Here is a 24,232-nt window from a genome sequence, read left to right as displayed (position 1 = left end):
CGCCAACGTGCGCGAGAAATTAACTTACAACTGAAACTTTGACGAAACTGAATTTTCTGAATCTGATGAAACTTAATCTGACAAAAACTGATGAAACTGAAATTGACAAATCTGACGGAACTTCAGGACAGCATAGGTGGCGCCGTAGTGGCCTCGTGTGAAGGCTGCTGCAGCCTCAGAGGCAGCTGCACGGGGAAGGGGGCAGCCGAGTTGGTCATCATCCCTTGTCGTGGATCATTGAAGCCGTGGGTCGCAGGTGGCGGGAGAGCAGATCCGGGGCTGGGAGGAGTAGCCGCGGGTCGCCAGATATAGGGCGCGTCAATCCTGTACGGGCAGCCAGCATGCGGCGGATGAGACCAAGCGGCTAGGGGATTTGATGACGGGGCGACGCCGGCCACCTCCTGCAGCCGCCCGGCAACGGAGAAACAGGTCGCGCGTATGGATGCCGGTGATGGGCGCGGGTGTGGGGGAACTTGGGGTAGGGGTAGGCGGGGCGGCAAGGTAGGCCATGGCAGCGCGTGACGACGGTAGGCGGTCCGGCGGCGCGGCGAGGAGGGGCGACGGCGCTCGGCGACGGGAGGCGGAGCGCCGGCCGGGCGGGGCGGGGCGGGATGGGGCAAGAGGTGGCGGCGCGCTGGAGTCTTTTTTTTTTTGAAAGTCGGCGCGCTGGAGTCGAGATGGGATTGGGATTTGGGAGGCAGGGTCGTGAAGGGTTGGGTCGGGTAGCTCTTTCTCTTTTTTTATCTTTTTCTAATGTCTTTTTTTAGATCTTTAGCGAAACATTTTTTTCACCTATGGATGGCAGTGGTGGGTAATTATTTGCAACTTTATTAATGAAAAGTGACGATGAACCCACAGAGTCAATCCGTGCTTTATTATTACTAGCAAAAGGGCCCGTGCGTTGCAACGGGAGAAAAAAAATCATATTCTTCAATGGTTATGACCACATTTTGTTCACATCTCATCTCATGATTTTTAAAATTTATTTACAAATGCAAGAAAATGTACCCTTTTTCAAATTTATTCACAAACTAAAGCAATGTTCACATTTTTGAAAAAATATCTTGGTTGTCAAAAGAAATTGATAATTCAAAGAATTATTCTGAATTTCAAGAAACGTTTTCTAAAAGACATACTATAATATTTCGATCTAACCCGGCAATTACTTCTTCAAAATTCACGCTCATGTCGTAAAAATATTGTAACAAACATGTTCAACTGAACTGTGTTTGGCACTGGATCAACTCATAAACTAACTTATAGACTGAAAAGTAGGATGATTTTGTTGTCTTAAGGAAATACATATGGAAAACATCACAAACTCACATAGCTACAGGAAAATTCGTAGCTTTGTACTTACCTAGCTCATCTATGGATCTCAGAGTTTTTCTTTGAAGCATATATAGGAGACTTGTATACTAATTCACACGTCCATGCAACCTTTGCTTGGCCCTGTCTGCTCATGCAGGTTAGAGTTATTTTTTCATGCATAAATGATGTCGGGATTTTTTCTTATCAGACACTCCAATTGGGCTCTTGTCCTCGCCGCGAAGTCTCACCCAGTTGGCACTGCAGTTGAAGCATATAAAAGCCAAAACTTGTATATAAATATATGTTAAGTAAAAGGAAGTGATTCCCACAACCCATGTTTTCTAACATATTTATGGGCATCCAAGATATTATGTCTGTCCATCAAGAAGATATGCATGGACAGATATCTTCATAGGCCGGAGCAGCAGCAATAACAGAAGGATTGTTGAACGGATACGTTACTGATGCAACGTATCACCAATTAGGGAGAATTATAAGACGTGCAAAGTGCTAGTCTGCTACTTACTTTCATCCATCCCTGCATGCTGCTGCTGCTGCATCCTGCATGAAAAGCCATCACCTCACCAGGATGTAGTTCACGCTCTTCTACATCTCATAGCAAGGTTAGAACATGAAAATTGGGATCAACGCTCTTCTACCTGCTTGGGAAGTATATGAGAAAAAGGAAAGCTGGAACAACGTTCAGAGTCACAGGCCACTCCACACTACACCAAGCACACGACTCTATCTCTGATTCACAATGTTGTGTGAACCTCGACCTCGATCAACATACCTTGGTGGTGCCATTGATAGGCGATGGAGTGGTAAACCGGCGAGACGCTTCTTCCTGCGCCAGCCAGCGGCTCCCGGAACACCTTAAGCACTGCACCATGACGAACAGCGAGAACATACGTCTGCAACTGCCAATGAAGGGAGCAATGAGTGGAGGATGATCGATGCATGGGGTTGGGAGGCGGCGACCTACTGATGATCGGTGCCGGTAGAGAAGAGCCCGATCACGGTTGACGGACGCGCTAGGCGGGAGCGGGAGAGTCCAGCGGGGGCGGCGCTGAGCGGAGGAGACGGTCGGCGGACAAATCTCATGGGGTGAACGGGTACTGGTAGAGCTCGATCTGGAGTGAAGTCCAGCGGGCGTTCTTGGGACCTTTGCCGCCATTGCGATCTATATATCACAAGAGACGATCCAGCTCTCTGGAGCCGATCGAGTCGAGGAGGACGTGAGCAAGGTAACAAACATACGCATCGTGACAGATCAAGGAAGTCATGCACACGACCTCGGGCAACACCGTGGCCGATCTCGATCGGGAGGAAGACCAAGGACGCCCATCGTGCTTCCTCGAACTCGGCGCTGCTCTTCCTCGATGCGAGGTCTCGGCGTCTCGCCTAGGTATAGGAGAGCACGTGATCCCGGGCATCATATATATGGGAGGGTTAGGAAGGTTCAACTGGAAGTCCTGATCGTGAGTTTCTTTGTTTTCTTATTTAATTGGTTTTCTAGTAGTAGTACATGACTTTGACACGACACGTACGTTTTATTGAACCAAATTCGTGCAATGAAGAAAACAAAAAAGGAATAAGGAATAAGAACCGCGACCGGGGAAAGAATAAAAGAAGGTAACATGTATTTATGCACAAATGAGTTAGTGTCCTAGTGGTTAGTGCACCTGCGGTCTCCGCGAAGAGATCCTGAGTTCGAACCCTTCTGACATATTAACCACCTTTTTTACTTGGGTTTGAAAAATATAAAAGAAAAACGGGCCGGCCCAATTACAAGCGCGCCAGTTGGCGAACCGGCGCAGAATTCGCCTCGTTGAATTACCGAGACAGAAATTTAGTACCGCCTTGAATATGTTTCAAATTTAAACTGAAAGCGTAAATTCACGGAAAGAAAGCGTATTGTGACGGTGAACCCACGGAGTCAATCCGTGCATTATATATTATTATTATTATTATTATTATTAGGGATAGAAAACTAGCAAAAGAGTCCGTGCGTTGCAACGGGATAAAAAGAGCCCTTAGGTCATTTGTTCACCTTCAAATCAAGGTCACCTTGTGACTGCTCAATTGTATATACTCCCTCCATCCATCTATATAGGGCCTAATGCATTTTTGATGTAACTTTGACCGCATGTTAGAGCCAAAATATATGATTATGCAAGTTATAGACAAAGCATACTCTCAAATTTAAACTGAAAGCGTAAATTCACGGAAAGAAAGCGTATTGTGACGGTGAACCCACGGAGTCAATCCGTGCATTATATATTATTATTATTATTATTATTATTATTATTATTATTATTAGGGATAGAAAACTAGCAAAAGAGTTCGTGCGTTGCAACGGGATAAAAAGAGCCCTTAGGTCATTTGTTCACCTTCAAATCAAGGTCACCTTGTGACTGCTCAATTGTATATACTCCCTCCATCCATCTATATAGGGCCTAATGCATTTTTGATGTAACTTTGACCGCATGTTAGAGCCAAAATATATGATTATGCAAGTTATAGACAAAGCATACTCTCAAATACGTACATGAAAGGTGCTTCCAATGATATAATTTTGACATTATACATCTCATATACAATTAATCTTAATAGTCAAAGACAATCTCGAAAAATGCATTAGGCCCTATATATGTGTGGATGGAGGGGGTAGCAGGTTTGCATTAAATATTAATTTGTCAACAATTTCTGGTATAGTTTTTCTTCTTGAAACTATAGGTGATAAAGATGTTAAATCGCTGAGAAAGGCATAATTGAGGATAAAAAAATCATAGAACCAGACATCAAAAAATGACAATCACCATCGAGTAATCACTGTGCAAGAAAGAGCAGCTAACTACCCTTGTTGTATGTAATACAATGCATCAAGCCACTTAATATTTTTATGCATCATAATATCAATATAAGCCTATTAACAATTTGCATCCGTGGTCAACAAACAACACAATGAATTACTATAGGGCATCCTCGTTAAAAACAGTCAACATGGAAAGATTGCTCCACTGATCATACATATATAAAAAAAAAACCTCTTGGGCTCTCTCACCTGTATGGAGTGGATCGAGTTAATATAAGAATTCATCTTAACTGGCCACGTGGGTTTCTCTGCTACTTCAGCATGGTGTCTTTGATGATCCGCCATGTATGATTTATCTTGTGCAGTGCAATTTTTTGACCGAAAAGTGAAGAAAATATATAGTAGTCCGTACATTGACGCATGCATAGATCTCTGATCATAATTATCACGCATAAAGGTTTTACCAATGCATGGCTATTGTGTATGCACTTGTTTCGCAGGACTCCATTGCTCCATAACGTGCGTGACCTTCTGCAAGTAGGCCATCCTGGTCGCGTCCACTGACATGTTGAGGCTTGCAGCATCAGCTCGTTCAGCTCATGTTAGAGCCTAAAGGCATACCCGATCAGTTTGGCGAGGAAGGCTGCCTCGTGCCCAACGTGGCCTCGAGGGTGGCGACCTTATTTACCACAGAGTGCCGAGATCTCCTGCACACAGCGATGCAGGACGCCGAAGCCACCTCGAGCTCGGACAGCTAGATGGCGAGGCGAGCGGGGGGGCGGGGGGAGTCGAAGGAGTACTTGTCGGGGGAATAATCGCCTCGAGTGTATCCTTGTGATGGTGACAGTGGCAACGGCGGAAGAGAGAGCTCACCGGATTCCGTGGTGACGGATGAGGCCGTGCCGCTGTGCAAGTTTGCATCGGCTAGGCCGGCAAGGTCGCACGCATGCATACATGTATGTTCATAGGTCATGCATGCATCGGTATGCTTGCTCTAGCCAGCTACCCGACCTGGATGGCGAATCGATGGCTTCCTGTTTCTCCTCCACTCCTGCAGAAGGGACCAATGGAAGCATAATTCCTCCCCCAGCCGTGCCACCTCTCGCGACCTTCTCATCGATCCCCTCCTTCCTGATTGGACGACATCTCCCCGAAGTGCGACTGGTGGAAGGCGTGAGAGGGGCCGATGATCTTGTGATTGGGGCTCGTACGGAGGTGGCGGATCGCATCGTGAGCACATGAGTTATCCGGGACAGCGCGAGTCATGGAGGCGAGGACGGATCGCAGGCGAGGCCTGCCATATGCTCAGAATTCTCGGTCGTATAGTTGGTTTTCTCCCCTGGCTGAAGTAATATATAAGTATGTGAGGGCAAGAGTTTGGATGCCGAACACTTCGATCTTGACCTCGGATCTGGAAAAAGGGATGTGCGGGGCGACGGAAAAAGAGGCAAGCGATTTTGTACTACAAAACGAACAACGTCGCTGGCTGCTTAGTCATGCGATCAGCCGTGGCTCCTAATTAATTGGGCCGGCCCATACGTAGCGATTGATTTCCGGAAACCAAGCACACGACGTATGAAGCGAAGATAAGGAGGCCGGCCACGAAGTTTGCGATGGTGGATAGTACCACCTCGGATGTAGAAAATAATATAGGTAAAAAAACTGAAAGCGTAAATTCACGGAAAGAAGCGTATTATATATATATATATATATATATATATATATATATATATATATATATATATATATATATATATATATATATATATATATATATATATATATATATATATACTAGCACATATGCCCGTGCGTTGCAACGGGAGATAAAAATGTAGTGTCACCAGAGCACCTGATATATGTCACAAAAACTATCTCAACTTAAGGTGCATTTCTTTCACAAAATAATGAAGTGTGATCTATCTTACTGTCTTGAATCAACGTTCACTTTGAATTGAACTCTGTATAAGTGTAGCTAAACTGTTTGAAACAATGAAAATGCAGTCTGATATTGAATTGTTCTTGCAGAAGTAAAGTTCATGCTTTTTGAACAAACAACAGCTGATGATTTCTACTATACGTTGGGCACAAGAAACAATTTTCCCCTCTCCTATGAGCCGTCTCCCACTTTTGGCAACAGTTTTTGGCTGGAAAAAAAATACTAAAACAAAGACCATTACATCCAAATATCCATTTCTGAGCCCGGGCTCATCGGCCCCCTGTGAAAAGTAAATTAGAAAAAATACTAAAGAATAAAAAGAGCCAAGTTTTTTTTGCATGGAAGATGCTTTAGTGCATGAGGTAGTACAATACATTACTTGTGGTAGTGGTAGCGGCACAAGGATGCGATGAACAGATAGATCTCCACTTAATCTTGATGCTGAATCCACCACCTCGTCTTTTGTGCAGCTCTAACGCAACTCCGACAACAAAGATTTTATCCCATCTTCCTCACAACCCTTCAGTTTAAATCCCACATGGGATTGAGAGTCCCTTCTATCGCCTACCAATACAATAGCTAATCCAGGAACATGTGCAACTGCCTTTTTCATTCGACGAAATTGTTCAGCAATCAGTAACTTTATGTCCTCTGCAATTGACTTGCCATCAATAATGGTGCCCTGGATGCGCAATCAACTTTTAAGCAATAAAAGTGCAACTCAGAGTCACAGATCATTAGCATGAGATTCAGAACTACACTGGGAAACAACCGTGAATTCAACATATGCTTGTCATGGATGGTACGCTTGCTTTTAATCTATATACTACACATCACAATATGCATCATACCAGTTGATCAGATATGTGAGGCTTGACATCAAAATTCTACATACTATTAATCTAAGATCATCTTAAGAACTGGTTGAAAAATAAACTAAAAGGACAATTACCGAGTTTTTTACCATACAGGGAGGCTTGCAGTACTTTGTGCCACGTTGTTCTATAGAGAGCATGAAGGAAGGGGAGCAAATCAAACAAATATATATACAAACAAAGGAGCAATTATTGTACGGATACATATTGTTCAGTCAAGAAAATCATTCAGAATTTCCCAACCCTACCGAACAAAGTTATAGGCCAAACCTCATGCTATTCGTCGTGCAAAGCTATAACTACATTATCACACCCTTTTTTCTACCATCTTGTATATGCACTGAACCAAGTGCAGTACTTGCCCCTCCAACGTCTCATCAGTGCAGACCACACATTGCATACATGTCATCTTCAAACCATAAAGTCTGTAGTATGGCAGGAAGTTTTACAATTAGGATATGTAATTATACAAACAACGACTGGGCAGGCAAGTACATGTTGATCGATAATTCAAATTGTTATAAGCTAGAAAAACATCTATTCAGTAGCAGCAGGGAACATACTGATAGTTCGGATCACCATATGTTTAAAATGTGCATTATTCATCCTCACTTCAAGTCGTCTAAACCTGGTAGCAAGTCCAGATACATTGGTTCATATTGTGGCACTGCCCTGACCTTGTAAAATAATTTTCTACTTTCATGACTCATAACTCATGACCGTGAAAGGTAAAATCAGTAATTACAATTATATGGCACTCCTTTCGGTGCATTCAGAGAGAAAGGGGGCGAGAGTAGCTACCCCCCAGTATTAACCAAATAAATACGCAATAAGATATCCTCTAATAACATACTCCATCCGTCCGAAAATATTTGTCATCAAAATAGATAACAAAGGATGTATCTAGAATTAAAATACGTCTAACTAATGTATATGGACACAAAACACACTCTTCAGACAAAAATCTTGTTCCTGGACCATTCAAAGTGTATTTGAAAGACATACATATCAGTGGACTCCCACGTCCATATGTATCTTAAATTTTTGAAGCCTAAGATGTGGTAGTACCTGCTTTTGTTAGACAGCTCCATATTTTGGATCTGATTGCAAGCTCCATATGCATCAGCCTAGTAAAGGTATCTGGGTGATTGGTTCATATCTCCAGACCTGATAAACACAAGCGGTGAAAGGATGAGAAAATTGTGAATCAACCAAACATTTGCACAGTTAGATTATAAATAAATTGGACAACAAATATTTGAACAATCTGGCTAACCCATAAAACTGACAAATCTAAGCTGGAACTGCAAGCTAAGCTGAGACAATCAAAAGTGTGAAGATGGACTGATGAAGGTAAAGTAACCACTTGAGTAAGAAAAGAATAAAGCAACAGGGACAACAACGATGCCGCTCTACAATCGTCTCTCTAATTCCATTCCCCTAGCTTGCCCTCTCATCTCCTTGCACATCAACCAGAACATCTGACCAAGATCAGAGAGAAGCAGTGGTGGGAGGGCGATGCAAGGTGATGAGCTGCGGCACGATCGATCAAGCATCGCTGTACTGACGGCGAGGGAGCTCCGCGGTGAAACCACCTATCAGCCGTACCTTGATAAGGACCGGAAGAAGCCTTCGGTTCAGGGTCCGAAGAAGAATACATGTACATGGAAGGTGGAGCATAGGGTGGTGTCTGCTCTTTTGCGATTTATTGCCTCATGGCAAGGGATTAAGAAGGATGTGAAACCATTGACCACAACAAAGGCGAACAAAGAAATCAGCCATCAACCTTATCCTCTCCAACCACGTTGGGTGTCCCATGGTGCCGAGTGCAGCTGCCGTCCCCCTTATCCTCTCCAACAACTGAACCCCGCGATGCCCAGCCGCTATCTCACTCCTATTCCCGAACAGCCGCCGTGCGCTCCTGCTCCGAACGGTCGTCGTCGCTGGACTGTGCTCCAAGTCACCGCCGCCACCGCCACCTGACTGCTCTCTCCTTGTCAACCCCCTCTCACTCGATCTCAATCTAGAAGCCCCCCTCAAAATCAGCACCCAAGGAATTGGTAGTATCGAACCAGCCAAGTCCCTTTGAAATCCGGGTTGGGCACTCCATGAATTTGTGTTCAGAAGGACACCAACGTCCAGTGGGCATCCCCAACGTGTCCCATCGCAGCCTCCCCCTCCTCCTCCCTTCCTCCCTCTCTCCCTCCACCGTCTTCTCCTTCAATCACCGCATCCCCGGCGACCCCAAGAATCCGAGGCGTGATCCCCCCAAATCACACCCCATCTCCCTCGCCCAAAATCCCAACGAATCTCCACATCATGGGATGCAAGAATCATGAATCCCCAAGTATATTCATCAACAATCCGGGAAGAAACCCCTGTCCGCGGTGGTCCGACCATGGACACAGATCTGCAGCTCCCCATCACCGTGACATAGCCCCTGCACCCGCTGCCGGACCCCACCACCCGCCGCCGCTGCTCCCAACGCCGCCACCGCCGCCGAACCACTACCACCGCGACCTCGATCCAAATCAGAGGCACGGGAGCAGGAAGAACGGCCGCCGGCGACGGATGGCCGGAGAAGAAGACCGCCGGCGGCGCCCTACCCGGACGGATCGAGCGAACCCGTGCTCGTGTGTTGGCCTCCAAGCCGATGCTCGACCCGGCACGGGGGAGGGGCTGGCCCCGAGGAGCGGGGAGCCGGCGAATCTGCCGGCCAGGTGCTGGGCGCCGCGCTCCATCATCGCCGTCGTTTGTGGAGGGGCGCGGTCCCGGTCGAGGCGGCGCGGGGCAGGAGGTGGCGGCGGGATGGAGGTGGAGATGAGATCGAGGAGGCAGGATCGTGCGGGGCGCTGGGCTTTTTTTCTTCTTTTCTCTCCTCTGTACCGGTTCGGGTCTGACTTATGAGGGGACTGTACGTGCAATTTCTAGAAAGTAGGAGGGTCTATTTGCAAAAAGGGCGCGACGGTGAACCCGCCAGGCATATAGGACAACACTATTTTAATCCCAGAATTAGAATAGTTATTTGGATCACAGCTGCCTATATAGCAGCGACCGGGTTGTTCCAAACTCCTGAACCAGTACAACCCTGTAAAATAACACCCCAGGCCTGGTCAACCTCCCACCCCGACCCCACGATTCCTACCTTCTCGCATCCCCGCCGCCGCCCTCGCCCCGCCCAACGCCGACGCCGCCTCCTCCCCGACCACCGGTGCCTCCCCAGATCCGCCGGAATCACGCGGCGGCCAGCTCCCCCGCCAGGGATCCGCTGGGGACAGCGGCGGCCCGATTCCCTCTCGCGGCCAACCACCTCCCGCTCCTCCCTTCACTTTCGCGGCTGCCGGCGGCCTTCCATCCGTGCTGGAGTCACCCCGCGCCTGGGTCCGGCCGCCGCGTCGCCCCATGCCTGGGTCCGGCGGCCGCGCTGCACACCCCCCTCGATCCAAGCACACGAGCGCCGGCCTCCACCGGCAGCCCCCAGGCACGCCGCCCAGCGGCCCACGGCCCCATCGCCCGACACCGTCCTCCCTAGCTGTCTCGCCTTGGACGTCTTCCCTTTTCTACCTAGAACTTCTCCAACCTCTTGCCTCGTCGTCTTGGCGTTCGTCTTGCTAGCCAGTCCATCTTGCAGGTGAACCAGAAGGTGCAGGTGCAGAGCTACCCCCGTGCAGAAACGGAGGAGGAAAAACGATAAAAAAGGGTTGGCAGATCCAGTCGAGCAAGCTGTGGAAGAACAGCTCTGTATTTGTATTTGTTTGATGTATTTGTTGGCCTCCTCCCTCTTGTTCTGTCCTTCAACGATCCATCCGGGGATGCGTCGTCAGTAAGGACAACGACACTTCTTGCAGCAAAAACTGCAGCATTTCTTCAGTATATTTCCAAAAAATATTTGCAGGAGTTCTCCTCTATCAGTTCAACAAAATAAACTGACAGCAGTTCGACAGATCCACGCCTGAAAGGAAGACTTCGTATGAGCACCTGCCGCCGATCATCGACCATGTTCCCAGATCGCCATCCCGCCAGTGCCTCATCGTCAATGAGGCCGCCCCTTCTCTAGCATGCAGCACCTTCCTGAAGGTGTGCGTGTGTGATGCTGCGTGCCGTGGTGGTGAGCATGGCGTGGGCTTGCACCTATTGTGCATGCGTGCTGGCGCGTTGTGCGCTCCCTGTGTGTTGTGTATGCGAGTGGTGCGCGTGCATGTAACGGCTCGGTGTGCTTCCGTAGGTAGCCTGTGTGATTGCTAGTGCCTAGTGCTACTACTGTTGACGCTTTTCCTTGGAACGTACTTGTGTATTTCTTTCTCTGAGTTTGCCTATTTGACCAATTGAATGATATGGTGTGGATAAATTATACTTTGTGGATGTCCGACATTAAAACACTTCCCCTAATTTTGAAGTAAAAACATTTGAGAATTTTTTTGGCCATGAAAGTTCAAATGTCGTCGTATGCTAAAGTTTAGATGTTCGCTAAATAGCCAGTTGACATAGTATAGAAGCTGAGTGGAACTACATGGAGATGAACTATACTTTAATAAGAGATACACGTTAGTAATGTTTAAAAAAACGGTCCTTAAAAACATCCATATTCCTAGTTGTTCGCCCCATTCGCTTTTTCCAAAATGTAAACAAAAAAATCATGGAATTTAAAAAATAAAAACTATGGAGTTTCATGACAAAATTAATAGCACCCAAGTTCATGTTTAAGAAATTCCGAAGCTCACGTGTACCACGTACAGAAGAAAAATGATCAAATGAAAAAGGGACCGCCTAGGCCATTTCACCGAGAAGCAAAAATGCATAAAAATGTCGCAACAAAAATCTATTAGAATATAAAACTTAAAAACCGAAGCAGGTCAATGTTAAAAAAATGAAGTTTTTAATGTCTAAAAGACAAATTTGGAAGTTCAAAAAATTTGAGCAAGAACTTAAAAAGAAGTAGTTCAAAAATCTTTATAACGGATTTTCCCACTTTGTAAAAAAAACAGAGAAGTTCAAATTAAAAAGTAGAGCACTTCAAAAGATTGTATAAAAACTGATTATCCCCATTCTATAAAAACTATAAGTTCAAAAGGAAAAAATGGCACGGTATCATTGTTCATATAAAAAAGAATTTTCCCTGTTACTAACCAATAAAACTAAGAAGTTCAAATTTTAAAAGTGGTGAAGTTCGATGTTTATAAGAAAAATCAGATTTTTCACATTATTAAAAAATAAAACCAAGAAGTTCAATATTTTAAAACAGAGAAGTTCAAAAAACTCGATTTTTCTCGGTACTAAAGAATGAAACTAAGAAGTTCAAATTAAAATAACAGAGAAGTTCAAGTACTGTAAGAAATGCATTTCAGGTGAGAAATAAAAGTATAGAAAAATAAAAGCTTAAAAGGTTTGTTGAAAGAAGTTCAAGTGCTCTGTCCGGAGAAGTTCAAAAATCTTGCGAGAGAGGTTCACCATGTATTTCCATGTTTGATTTTTTCCATATAAAAACCGAACACAATTCTTTACTCAAAATATAGAAAGGTGAAGTTCATATTGAAATAACAGAGAAGTTCGAAGTTTATTAAAACCTAGGATATACCTGTTCAAAAAATAAAATACACAACGCCATTTTTGCACTTTTAAAAACAACTCATAAACGAAAAAAATGGTTGCTAGAAGTTCAAGTGCTCTACGAGGAAAAGTTCAACAAATTCTTGTGAGAGAGGTTCACCGTGTATTTAGATGTCCAAAATACATAAAAAAATATGTTATTTTTTGTGTTTTAAATTAATTCTCTCAAACTAGAGAGAAGTTCAAAATGATAATAACCAGAAGTTCACATACTACATAGTGTGTATTTCATATAAGAAAAAAAACAATAAAATGAAACAGAGTGAAGTTCAAACAGACATGCCCCAGAAGTTCAACTACTTCATGCAGTGCAAAAAACAGCATGTCAAAAACAGAGTGAGGTTGAAACAGACATGCCCGAGAAGTTCAACTACTTCACGCAGTGTGTTTCCATTTGCAATGAAGGCAGAAATCATGATCTCCTCATTTCTCTAATTTGCTTCAAAATGACAGGAATATCATTTATGTGAGTTCAAGTCCTCGGTCGGAGAAAGTTAAAAAAAATATTGTGAGAGATTTTTGTACAAAAAGAATATCATTTGTGTAACACTGATGAAATGGATGAGAAAATTACAAACGAAAATACGTCGCAGAAGTTCAATGTGAAAACAGCAGGAAGTTCACCAACTACACTGAATTAATTTCAGATGAAAAACTTTTAAAATCGTCGCGAGTATGAAAAAATGATCAACACGAGAAAGTTGCGTGTTTACAGCAGCTTTCCATCGGTATATAACCTGCTCAATTCCGGTGAGTGTTCCGGTGCTTGGATGGAGAGCTACGGGCAAAAAAGCACGTGAAAAACAGAGTGAAGTTCAAGGTTTCATACCGAGAAGGTCAGGTACTTCACGTGATGCATTTTTGACGAATCTGTTTCGCGATAAAGGCAGAACGAATGTTCTCACCGTTTTCCAAATTACTTGAAAACGGTTGGGAATCAGAGAAAACTGTCAACATGAAAAAGTTTCACATTTTCCGTAGCTTTTCAACGGTATATTATTTACCCCATTCCGATTAAATTTGTAGAAATTACGATGAAAATACATTTTTAGCCATTTTCAAAACTGACATAAAACCGTAAAGTATTGGGAGAAACCATATATACGAAAAAGTTTTGCATTTGTTCAAGCTTTCTAACGCCATATCATTTGCTGCATTCGGATCTACGGTTAAAAAATTAGCTCGAAAATACAAACTCGGTGGAACTTGTATTGTTTTTTAAATTAATTTTAAACCGTTGAAAATTAGAAAAAACTATTAACATGGAAAATTAGCGCAACTCCATAAGCTTTCCAACGCCATATCATTTGCCTCAATTAGATCAGCCGTTTAAAAATAACATCAAAAGTACAAAGTCGGCTGTTCGGTTTGCGAAATTTTACGATTTTCCAAATTACTCTTTAACCATAGGGAATTAGAGAAAACTTTCAACATGTGGAATGAGCGGTTTTTCAGTAGCTTTTCAACGCTATATTATTTGCCTCATTCCGATAAACGGTTTAGAAATGCGATTGAAAATACGATTCACGTTTTTTGTGTGAAGAAAAAACAATTTTTAAAACTGCTCTTAAACCGCTTATATTTTGTCAAAAATTTAACTTGGGTGATGATACTGGTATCCATAGCTTTCCAACGGTATATAGCAAGCCCTATTTGGGCAATGTTGGCGGAAGTTCAACCTAGCACATGGGGAAGTTCAGGTCGAACAACTCAGGCAGTAAAATTGCAAAAAACGCGAGTTCATCACGACCCGAGTGCAAAATCTGCCTATGAGCGAGATTCTTATCTAAAACGAGTATTTAGTTGCTAAAAATTGTTTGAAGATTACACTTACATCACATGGAACACGACTAACCAGAAAAACTCGCGGTAGAAGGCACGGTTGCGAAGATAGCCCGAAGGTCGGGTTCGTACAGAGAGAAGTTCAGGCGCGCGTACAAAAAAAAATACGTCACAGAAGTTCAACATGAAAACAGCAGGAAGTTCAACTACTACGCTGAATGAATTTTAGATGAAAAACTTTTAAAATCGTCGCAAGTATGAAAAAATAATCAACACGGGAAAGTTGCGTGTTTACAGCAGCTTTCCATCGGTGTATCACTTGCTCAATTCCGGTGAATGTATGGAGACCTACGAGCAGTGGATGGAGACCTACGAGCAAAAAAATCACGTGAAAAAACAGAGTGAAGTTCAGGTACACGCGCCGAGAAGTTCAGGTACTTCACGTGGTGCATTTTCGAAGGATCTGTTTCGCAATAAAAGCAGAACGAATGATCCCGCCGTTTTCGAAATTACTTGAAAACGGCTGGGAATCAGAGAAAACCATCAACATGAAAAAGTTTCGCATTTTCCTTAGCTTTTCAATGGTATATTATTTGCCCCATTCCGATCGTCGGCCGCCTCCCGCCCGCTCCGACAAGCCGCGCCCTTCCTCCTCGCCCACGCGCCTCCCCTCCCCTTCTTGCTCGCCGCCGCCCAGGTGGGTTCACCGGCGAGGTGAGTGAACTCACGCTCCGTTGCCACGCCTCTCCTCGCTTTGCTCCCTTTTTGTCTTTTCTCTCTCTGATCCCCGCTCTATCTCATATCTCAGGTCCGTGTGCCGCTGGAGTGGCGTGCTCTATCTCATATCTCAGGTCTCATATCCTGTATGCCTGAGCGGTGTGGCCATCCCTACCGAGGCCTCGTTGTTGCACGAGAACCAGCTAGCCCGCCCCATTTCCCTCATTTGTGAATCCTCGTGTGCTCGCTGCTAGTACTTGATATTGCAGAAAACTTGTGATTGTATTTAAATTGGCAAGATTTCATTCAATGAAGCAAGGTGGTACTATTCTAGGATTTGATTAGTGGTGTGTTTGATTCTACAAAAATTTTACCACGGGCGCAGGCCCAGCCAGGCCCGTATGAGCGACGGAAGAGGTCGTGGTAGCCAAAAATCTGTAGCGCGGGTTAGTTATGTTAAATCACAGGGACGTTTTTATAAAAACGCCGCGACGGTGAACCCAACAGATTCACACCGTGCTTTATTATTAGGGAGAGATTATATATATATATAGAAAACATGCATGTGCGTTGCAACAGGAGAAAAACTAAGCAACGGATGGGAAACTCATCACTCTCTCCTTAGCCCAATAAGCACCCACATCAAATACTCCAGCATGAAGAAGAATTGTGCTTTCAGTGAAAGCATATTTGCAAAGTGGCTATTTAGTGTATGAATTGTTTAGTTCATGGTTTTTCTTGTAATCATAGCATCACATCCTAGCCATCTCTGCAAAGCGGCTACGAAATGTATAAATTATTCAGTTCACGGCTTTCCTAGTAATCAATATCACATAACATTCTAACCATGTGTTTTTTCCATCTTGATAACACTAATTCATAGAAGAAGGCATATTGTTGGGTGGTATCTTATTTGATATTTGTACTCCCTCCGATCCATATTAATTGTCGCTGACTTAATACAACTTTAAGTATTTTTCTATTCGAAGGACCCTGCATCTCCTGTACATTTTAAGTTTTTAACAAATACCTACATGCCGTGCCATGACAAAATAAAGTCGTAGAATGGTATGCATACAATTTAGAAATTATAGAACGTGCATTCGATTCCAGTGAAGTCATTAACTACTGTAAATTACAAATAAAGTAATTCTTAGATGACCAAGGATACAAAAGGAAAATACCAGTAAATATCACATATGGCAGAGTAAAAAACAATTACCAGCAGTAGCATTCACCTGAGAATAGAAATAATAATTGATATAAACATATGGAAAATCCAACCATGCATAGTTGAGATTAGCTATTTACATTTATACCGCGGTCAAAATTCATTTTGGTCACAAAAAACCTCATCCGAGATTGTGTCGCAACAGATTGCTTGAAGTCGACCATTGACTTTCGGATTTAGGACCAGTCTTTCTGTTGCTGGAAGTCAGCCACAAGACTCGGCATCGATTTATGCTAACAATGTATACATAACTACTGCTATCTAGTGTAGTTTATACTGAAAAAGCTATGAAAGCTACAGGGCACAAGGAAGGGTGGACAAAATGAGAGGTTTGGAGAAGAGTGATAAAATTTTAACAACTTGCAAGCACCGCGAGCTGATCCTATTTTGCAAGTATAGTGGAAAGATACATATGATTGCATTGGCATTAAAACTAATGTTCTACCTGGCAAGTAAACTGGCTGTGGATCAACACGTGTAGCAAGTGGAAGATCTCAGACTTGCAGTACACAATTTCTTTGTTTACTAATAGGTATCCATCTGCAGTCTAGGGTCATATTTGAACTCCTTATAACACGCTCATTTGCCTGACAATAAAACAGGAAACATGAATCAGCTATTATGCATTAACCGCATTGTTACAGCCAGCTACTCTCATATGTAATTGTGATTTAACCACACAAACATTACACAATTTCATAATAGACCATGCTTAGATTCAATATGCACAGAAGAAATATGACAAATGAGCAGAATGTATGACTATGCCTACAAGATTGCAATATAGTTTAGCTATTTTCAAGACTATCACACATTCAAGCATTCGGATATGTAGAAGCCAAAAAGCAATGCTAGCAGACAAAGAAAAACCAATAAATTGAATGTGATGCTTCATATTGCACAGTGCATGCACATGCCATGAAAGACAAGCACTTTGCCTATGTATATCTGCATACAAAACTCATGTAACTTGATGCTAACAATTTATTGGGTAGCAAATAATTATAAAGGTGAAGTAAAAAGATGATTGTCAAGAATCTAAGCATCCAAGAAGGAATCTAGCCATTCCATTCATGAATCATCCAATACTGTTCCATGTACATAAAGCAGGGGTCGAGCTAAGTACAGAGGAAAATAAAATAACAAACCTGTTTAAGTAGTTGATGCCGGATCCATATTTTTCTGTTCAGAAGTATGACAACACCGTATGAGAGGTAAGATCAGCGCTAAAAGACACCATCATCAAGTATGACCACCGTAAGAGAGGTTAAGATCAGCGCTAAAACACACCATCAGCAACACTATAAACCAGATCGCTCGTCACATCTCGAATCCTACTTCAGGACAGTAAATCTGAAAGCTAAGCCCATACATTATATAGCTCACCATGGATTTTTTTTGCGGGGTAAAAGGATTGTATAATACAATTTGTATTGCTTAAGCATTTGTCACATTACAATCCCGAAGGGTAAGGCCTAAAATTTCATCAGGACCCGATCCTAACCAAACTACTGTGCGATCTTCTTGGCGCCCAAAGCGAGCTAGCAGGTGGCTGGCTGGTTCTGTTCACGAGTGATTTTGTTGATGGAAAACCGTCTTCCCTGTCTCATGAGATACTTCACCTGCTCAACGAGATGTCCGAGCCGTGAGCAGTCACGGGAAGAGCTATTTATCATTGCAGCAAGTTTAGCTGAGTCAGTTTCCACCATAACATCCACATGGCTCCAATCTAGTGCAAGCGACATGCCCTCCAAGCAGGCACATAGTTCGGGCTCAAGGGCCGACTAGCAGCATTGCAATGATTGCAGGAAGAGAACACAATCTGTCCTTGTGCATCTCGAAGGATCATGACAACACCCACATCGCCTGTACTCCCATGAATGAGCTATCAAAATTCAATTTCATCATGCCCTCAGGTGGTTTCTCCCACGACTTGCCTATAGCAGTACACTTTGCTGGGGTGGCAGTAGCAGCATGCCATCTAGCACACCGTTGCCCCTAATAATATGTTCTGTTGTCTGCGTTGTCTGCGTTCGGATCTGCCTTAAACTCGCCAGGTAGCTGCAGGGGAAGTGCTGGGAGCCTCGAACATAGGGGAAAGGCTTCTCACGTCGGTATATAGATAACTTGAGTATAGGAATTGGTGCTACACATCGTTCTGTTCCTTGCTTTTCTCACGTCAGCGTCAAACTGGTGTTCCCATCGTCGACTATCTCATTGACCGTGCTGCACGCCACCCGCAGCTGCTCCCACCCATCCAATTCCTCCCTGAAGCACTTCTAAGTCCGGCCATCACCTCTGCCACCGCAGGAGCATCGTCCGCGTGCTCGTATGACGACGCGGCCTCCATCCGGCCGCCCAGTACCGACGGCTTCTTTGCTTCTGTCGCCCCCTGTTGCTGCTTCGAGCGAGGCAGGCCACAAGGCCCCGCCGTCCAGCAGCAGCGCGGGTGAGGGTGGCATGCGCCAGCGCCACGAAGCGAGGAAGAGAGGGAATTGGTGGTGGGGGAGGACCTGCGGCTGCGTCAACCCGCGTGCGTGCTCTCCTCGCGAGGTGTCCTTCGGTGTGCTAGGGTTGCGTCTTCCGCAGCGACGCAGGCGAAATATAGCTGACAGGATTCCCTTGCTCTGCTCCAATTTGTAAAGAAATTTTCTCTGAGTTGTAGAGGAATTGAGATTAAAATTTCTTTTCTTTAGGGAAAAAAGGAAGAAGTGAGAGAAACTGAAAGAGGGGGCAGCGTGCAGCAACGTGACTTAGGCGAGTCCATTAGCCCAAAAAAGCCCAATGAACAAAACGTGTGACTGATAGAGATAGAGATTATAAAAAGTTGTACGTGTATGGGCTGGACTAAAGCAGGCCCAAGTATGCCATCGTGCTACCACAGAGGCAAAAACGAATTGTTCCGTTAGTACCACATCGGTTAATTCCAAAACATAAACGTAAAAGCGTAATATGACTGGGTGAAAGCGTATTGTGACGGTGAACCCACGGAGTCAATCTGTGCTTTATTATTAGGGATAGATATATAGGGATAGACTAGTATACATGTCCGTGCGTTGCACCGGACGAAAAAAAATAAAACCTGTTTTCTGTGCCATTATGCACCATTTTATATCCAATTGTAATAAACGTCAATGATAATGTTAAATGTTAAAATTTTATTTTTAAAAATAGAAGGTAATGTTAACATAAAAATTGGAATACTTTTTTAAGAATAGTCAACATTTTTATGAAATGTGAACATTTCTTTGGAAAAGATCATTTTTCGAACAGATGTTTTTCTTGCAAAGAATCCTTTTTCAGGGGTAATAATGTTTTTAGGGGTAATAACATTTTTCTGTATAATATAATTTTGAAAATGTTATATTTTTCTGTAACTGATTTTTGCACAACCTGCTTCATTTGCAAGTGTGCATCATTTTTTATATCCAGTTTTCATAAACATCGACGATAAGGTTAAACATTAAAATTTTATTTTTTAATAAAAGTTAACATTTGCATAAAATTGAAATACTTTCCAAGGAAGAGTTAACCTTTTATGAATTTTTAACATTTCTTTGGAAAAAAATGTTTTTTGAACAGATGTTTTTTTGGACATTTTATGAACTTTTTGGGCTTGGGCCAAACGACTGGACTACGAAAACACGCACACTCTCAGAAAAAAGATACACTTTCGTTGCGACACAAACTGCACACATTGTCTCTGTTCCCGTTCCCTTCACTATCTCTAGTCGCCGCCGATGCCGCCGATCCCCCACTCCCCTCGTCTCTCCCCTTGAACTCTCTCATTCCCCTCGCGTCGTCTCACAGACACACAATACACAGAGGAGCGAGCGCCCATTGGCCCGATCCCTCCAGCCCCGCGGCCCTCGGGCGCCACTCCGATCGGAGAGTGCTACCACACCGGTGACGAACCCTTCTACACCGCCTCCTCATTCCTTCCCGTGCCCCTGTCCTCTCCCTCACGCCTCCTCTGCATTTGCGCGCCAAGCAAGCGCAAGGCCGCCGTTGGCCCGGGACGCTGCGGCCAAAAATACTACTCCCTCCATCCCGAAATATCTGTCGCTAGTGGTAAATTTACAAACAAATAAAAACCTGGAAGTTTTTGGGAGACAACACAACCGGCAGTCCAGAGAATCATCAGTTCTCGTCGTCGCATCGCCCACTCAACTCGCATCCACCATTCCGCCCGCACCCCCCGAATTTCTCCGCCGTCCCAGTGCCGGCGCGACGCCGCATGCCCCGGCAGAGCGAGCGCTGCTGCCGTCGCATATGCCCGTCGAGCGCCGCTTCCGCCTACACATTCGCCCGCCGCTGCCCCCGACGCATCTGCCTGGCTCCAAAAAAGCTCATTTTTCGGGTCCAAATTGGCTGATCTGGCGGCGGTGCTGGATCCGGTAGCGGCGAAGGCGGCTAGCGGGGAGGAGCAGGTCCTCCATGGCGGGCGGAGAGTGCACTGACAGATAGATGGAGTAATTTCGCCTTAATCCGTGGTGCTTCCCTTTCTCGACTTAATCTGCGGTGGTTCCAAATCTTCCTAAGTAATTGATGCCCAACATTCTCCGTCTCATTTTCATTGCTGCTTCTCTGGCCGCAGCGTTCTGCGTCTCCTCGATGAGTAATCAATCCATGTTCAGAGTTAATTAGGAGTGCAGTATTTTCGCTACTTCCTCATTGCTACAATTACTCCTGATTATGACCCAGCTTCCAAGTTTCAGTCATTATTTCTGGAACTTTTCTGTAATTCGAGTACTATGATGATGTTTATCTTCTTAAGAACAAAGGAACAAGTGTGGGAGGATGATATCTCTGCTGCTTGCTGTACTTCAATATTCTAGACTGTTGTTTAAGTTCTTGGAGTAAATTCAATGTTTAAACATTTTATTCTTGGCCACAGCAATAACTATGTGAGTGTACTGTAATCCAAGAGATTGTTCTTCATTCTTCTTGCAGGTAATAGATTGTTACTGTTACTGTTAAAGACGTGGCTCTCTCGGTGCTGCAGCTTCTTCCTCGCCGTGTAGGGACGGCGGCGACGAGCTTCTACCTCGGCTACAGCCACCTAGGTGAGTTCCTCCTCTTCTCTATGGTGCCACAGATAGCTAGCACTGGACTTGTGACATGGTTTAATTCATGTGTTGCTGCAATGATTTGTTCCTGTTAACTGCTGGAGTACTTGTTCATCATCATTTCAAGATCATGATGTACTCCTATTTTCAGCAAATTGTTCTGTTTAAATGTACCAGTAGTAATCTTGCAAAATGTCAGGAGTAAATTACAGTACTCCTAATATCAGGAGTAAATTTATAGCAAATTGTTCCTAATTACTATGGTCATTTAGTTTGGAGTTGCTACTGATTCTATCTGTTTATAGCTATTTGGAGTAGGAGATTATATACCCTGAGTAGTTGTGACCAAACATATAATTTCTGCAGCAAGTACAAATGTGCTAGAGTAATTCTTTCTATTGCTATGGACACATGGGCTATTTCTTTCTATTGGTATGTACAATATCTTATGTAGCCAAAGTTCGCTCTCTTCTCAAATCTGACCATGTAGTGTAGTGACCAGTAGTAGTAATGTGGTGATTATCCAGTAGTAACAGATGTCTGTAAATGTTCAGTTAAAGCATCTTATAGCTTTGGGAATGTGCTTATTCAGATCACACAATAAGGAAAAAAGAACACTACCATTAAGGAATGCTACAGAAATGGCAGTGATACTGAAGGATCTGCTTATTCGGATAAGAATTCCAATTCCAAAACAAAAACCCCTTTCAAAAAGGAGAGTAGGATTAGGGAAAACAAAAAGGCAGGGAGGAGTACACCTTGCTCCTGATCCAGAACATTAAAGGGACTGATAATGACCAGGTGAGGTAGGATTTGGGAACGTGATGCCTTGATCGTTTTCTGACTGGATCTGGAGGCCGGAGCACCGTTTGCTTTCCCTGTTCAGTGTTCATGCTCGCTCTATCATTGGGGTTTATGGACGTATGTACAAAGACATCATTATTTTCTTCATTTCTTTTTGGCATCAGATTATCAGAAGCATCTCCCACTCACATGAATGTTGTTTCTTTTCTCTTCTTTTCCTTTTCTGCTTGATAACATGAGTACTACAGGAAAACATGAGTATTTGCTTGTTTGTAGTGACTTTCATGCATTACATTAATGCATAGACATCTTAGGCAAAGAATGTTTAATTCAGCAGTGTAGCAGCATTAGCTTGCTCCGCTGTATGCCGTATGCTCCGCTGTATACCAGGAGTACATGATTATGGTCTTGCTGCATTAGTCTAACTTGAGCTGGAATGGCAGGATATATATGCATGATCCATGAATCAAAACATGACATTTGTTGATCATCTGGAATTAAAGTACCATACCTAAATAATCTGTTTCAATTTGAGCATTTGCTCCTTCAAATAATAATGTCAAAAGCACAGTAAAATGCACTTTCATCAGTATCACCTTAATTGTGACTTTCTTCAGGTTCTTGTTCTTTCAGCAGTATTCTTCAGATTCTTGCTCATGAGGTTCTTGTTCTGCAGGTTCTGCCGTACAAGGAGCTCGGATAGGCGCTGGCAGAGGTAGAGAATTTGATAAAAAAACAAGGCAGCAGCAGCATTTCAGTTTGGGAAGGTTAGAATGCTGGAGTTGAAGCAGTTGTGGATTTCTTCAAGGCAAAAATAGAGCATTTCCACTTAGTGAGATGAAAAGGGTTAGTTTTCAGGTTTTGTTTCAGCATGCTTTTGATTGGTCACTCCTGAGCACTAATTATCACCTGCCTGCACTACTCCCTCTCCGTATGTATTAGAAATTCTAAAAAGCATGCGTGGGACAAATGTGTGCTTGTTTTAATTTGAACAAGAAACCAACCCAGCATAGCAAGAGAGCCCGGCCAACCCTTCAATGTGCGCATGATCTAGGGCCCTTCCAATTTCATTGTTCCTCCTGTGATTAGGCCTTCCTTTAATCCGGCTTTGCTTCCTTTAATTCTCCCTTCAATTTCATTGTTCCTCCTGTGATTATGCCTTCCTATCTGGCTTTCCTTCCTTTAACCCTTCCTTCCTTATTCTCAAGTCAGAGACTTTATTATTCCTTTCACGCTTCACTCCTTAATTCCCGAGACAGCTCCTTGACGCCGAGAAAACTAAAAAGCGTATTTAAATTGGGAGGATTTAATGTAAGGGGGCAAGGTGGGACTATTCTGTACCAGAGTAATTTTCTAGCCTTGCCCAGGCCTTTAACCCTTTTGTTTTGTGGGCTGTGGTCGCTGGCTTAGTTGGGCTGGGCTTGTGCCTTTAAACTCGGTTATGGATAAACGAAACCAGATCGATCGGTGACGTACGTGCAGGCAACGAAACGTTTCTATAGCGAAGATAGTACCACCTCGGGTATATGTTTTAGATTCAAACTGAAAGCGTAAATTCACGGAAAGAAGCGTATTGTGACGGTGAACCCGACAAACTCAATCCGAAACGTAAATTCATAGGTAGAAAGCGTGTTGTGACGGTGAACCCACGGAGTCAGTCATGCTTTATTATTATTTATATTATTATTAAGGAAATATTATTATTATTATTAAAAAAATTAAAACAAAATTAAAATTAAAAAAATTAGGGAGAGACTAGCACATATGCCCGTGCGTTGCAACGGGAAAAAAATAGAACACTACAACATGACGGGCATATTCATGATGGCATAGACATGGGTACATCATCCATGACATAATCATCACATAAGCAAACATCACTGGTATCTTTTCCAAAAATAATAGAGCACACCCTTACCTTAATAAGCATGGCTCAAGGACCCTCTCCACTGGTCCACGTCCTCAATTTAAGACGTCGGTCCACGTCCTCAATTTAAGACGCCGCTTATCCCCAAACAATGGCTTATCCCCAAACGATGGCTTACGGATGTTAAATAACAACTATGATAAAATTATTAA

General features: G+C 43.7%; 2 long non-coding RNA genes across 2 annotated transcripts; one reads left to right on the top strand and one right to left on the bottom strand.

The window, feature by feature from the left end:
- Positions 1–7,091: 7,091 nt before the first annotated feature.
- On the bottom strand, positions 7,092–8,865 carry LOC123059758 (uncharacterized). Its single transcript, XR_006427550.1, has 2 exons — positions 8,012–8,865; positions 7,092–7,368 (listed from the first exon to the last, which is right to left on the bottom strand). It is a non-coding gene; the product is annotated as an uncharacterized lncRNA (long non-coding RNA).
- Positions 8,866–20,399: 11,534 nt separating this feature from the next.
- Positions 20,400–23,063, top strand: LOC123057451 (uncharacterized). The gene is made up of 4 exons (XR_006426864.1): positions 20,400–20,821; positions 20,928–20,929; positions 21,234–21,346; positions 22,830–23,063. It is a non-coding gene; the product is annotated as an uncharacterized lncRNA (long non-coding RNA).
- The last annotated feature ends 1,169 nt before the right edge of the window (positions 23,064–24,232 follow it).

The sequence above is a fragment of the Triticum aestivum genome, chromosome 3A (genome assembly GCF_018294505.1).
Source record: "Triticum aestivum cultivar Chinese Spring chromosome 3A, IWGSC CS RefSeq v2.1, whole genome shotgun sequence".
NCBI lineage: Eukaryota > Viridiplantae > Streptophyta > Magnoliopsida > Poales > Poaceae > Triticum > Triticum aestivum.
The sequence above is the reverse complement of the archived record's forward strand: the minus strand, read 5'-3'. Positions and strand labels throughout refer to the sequence as shown.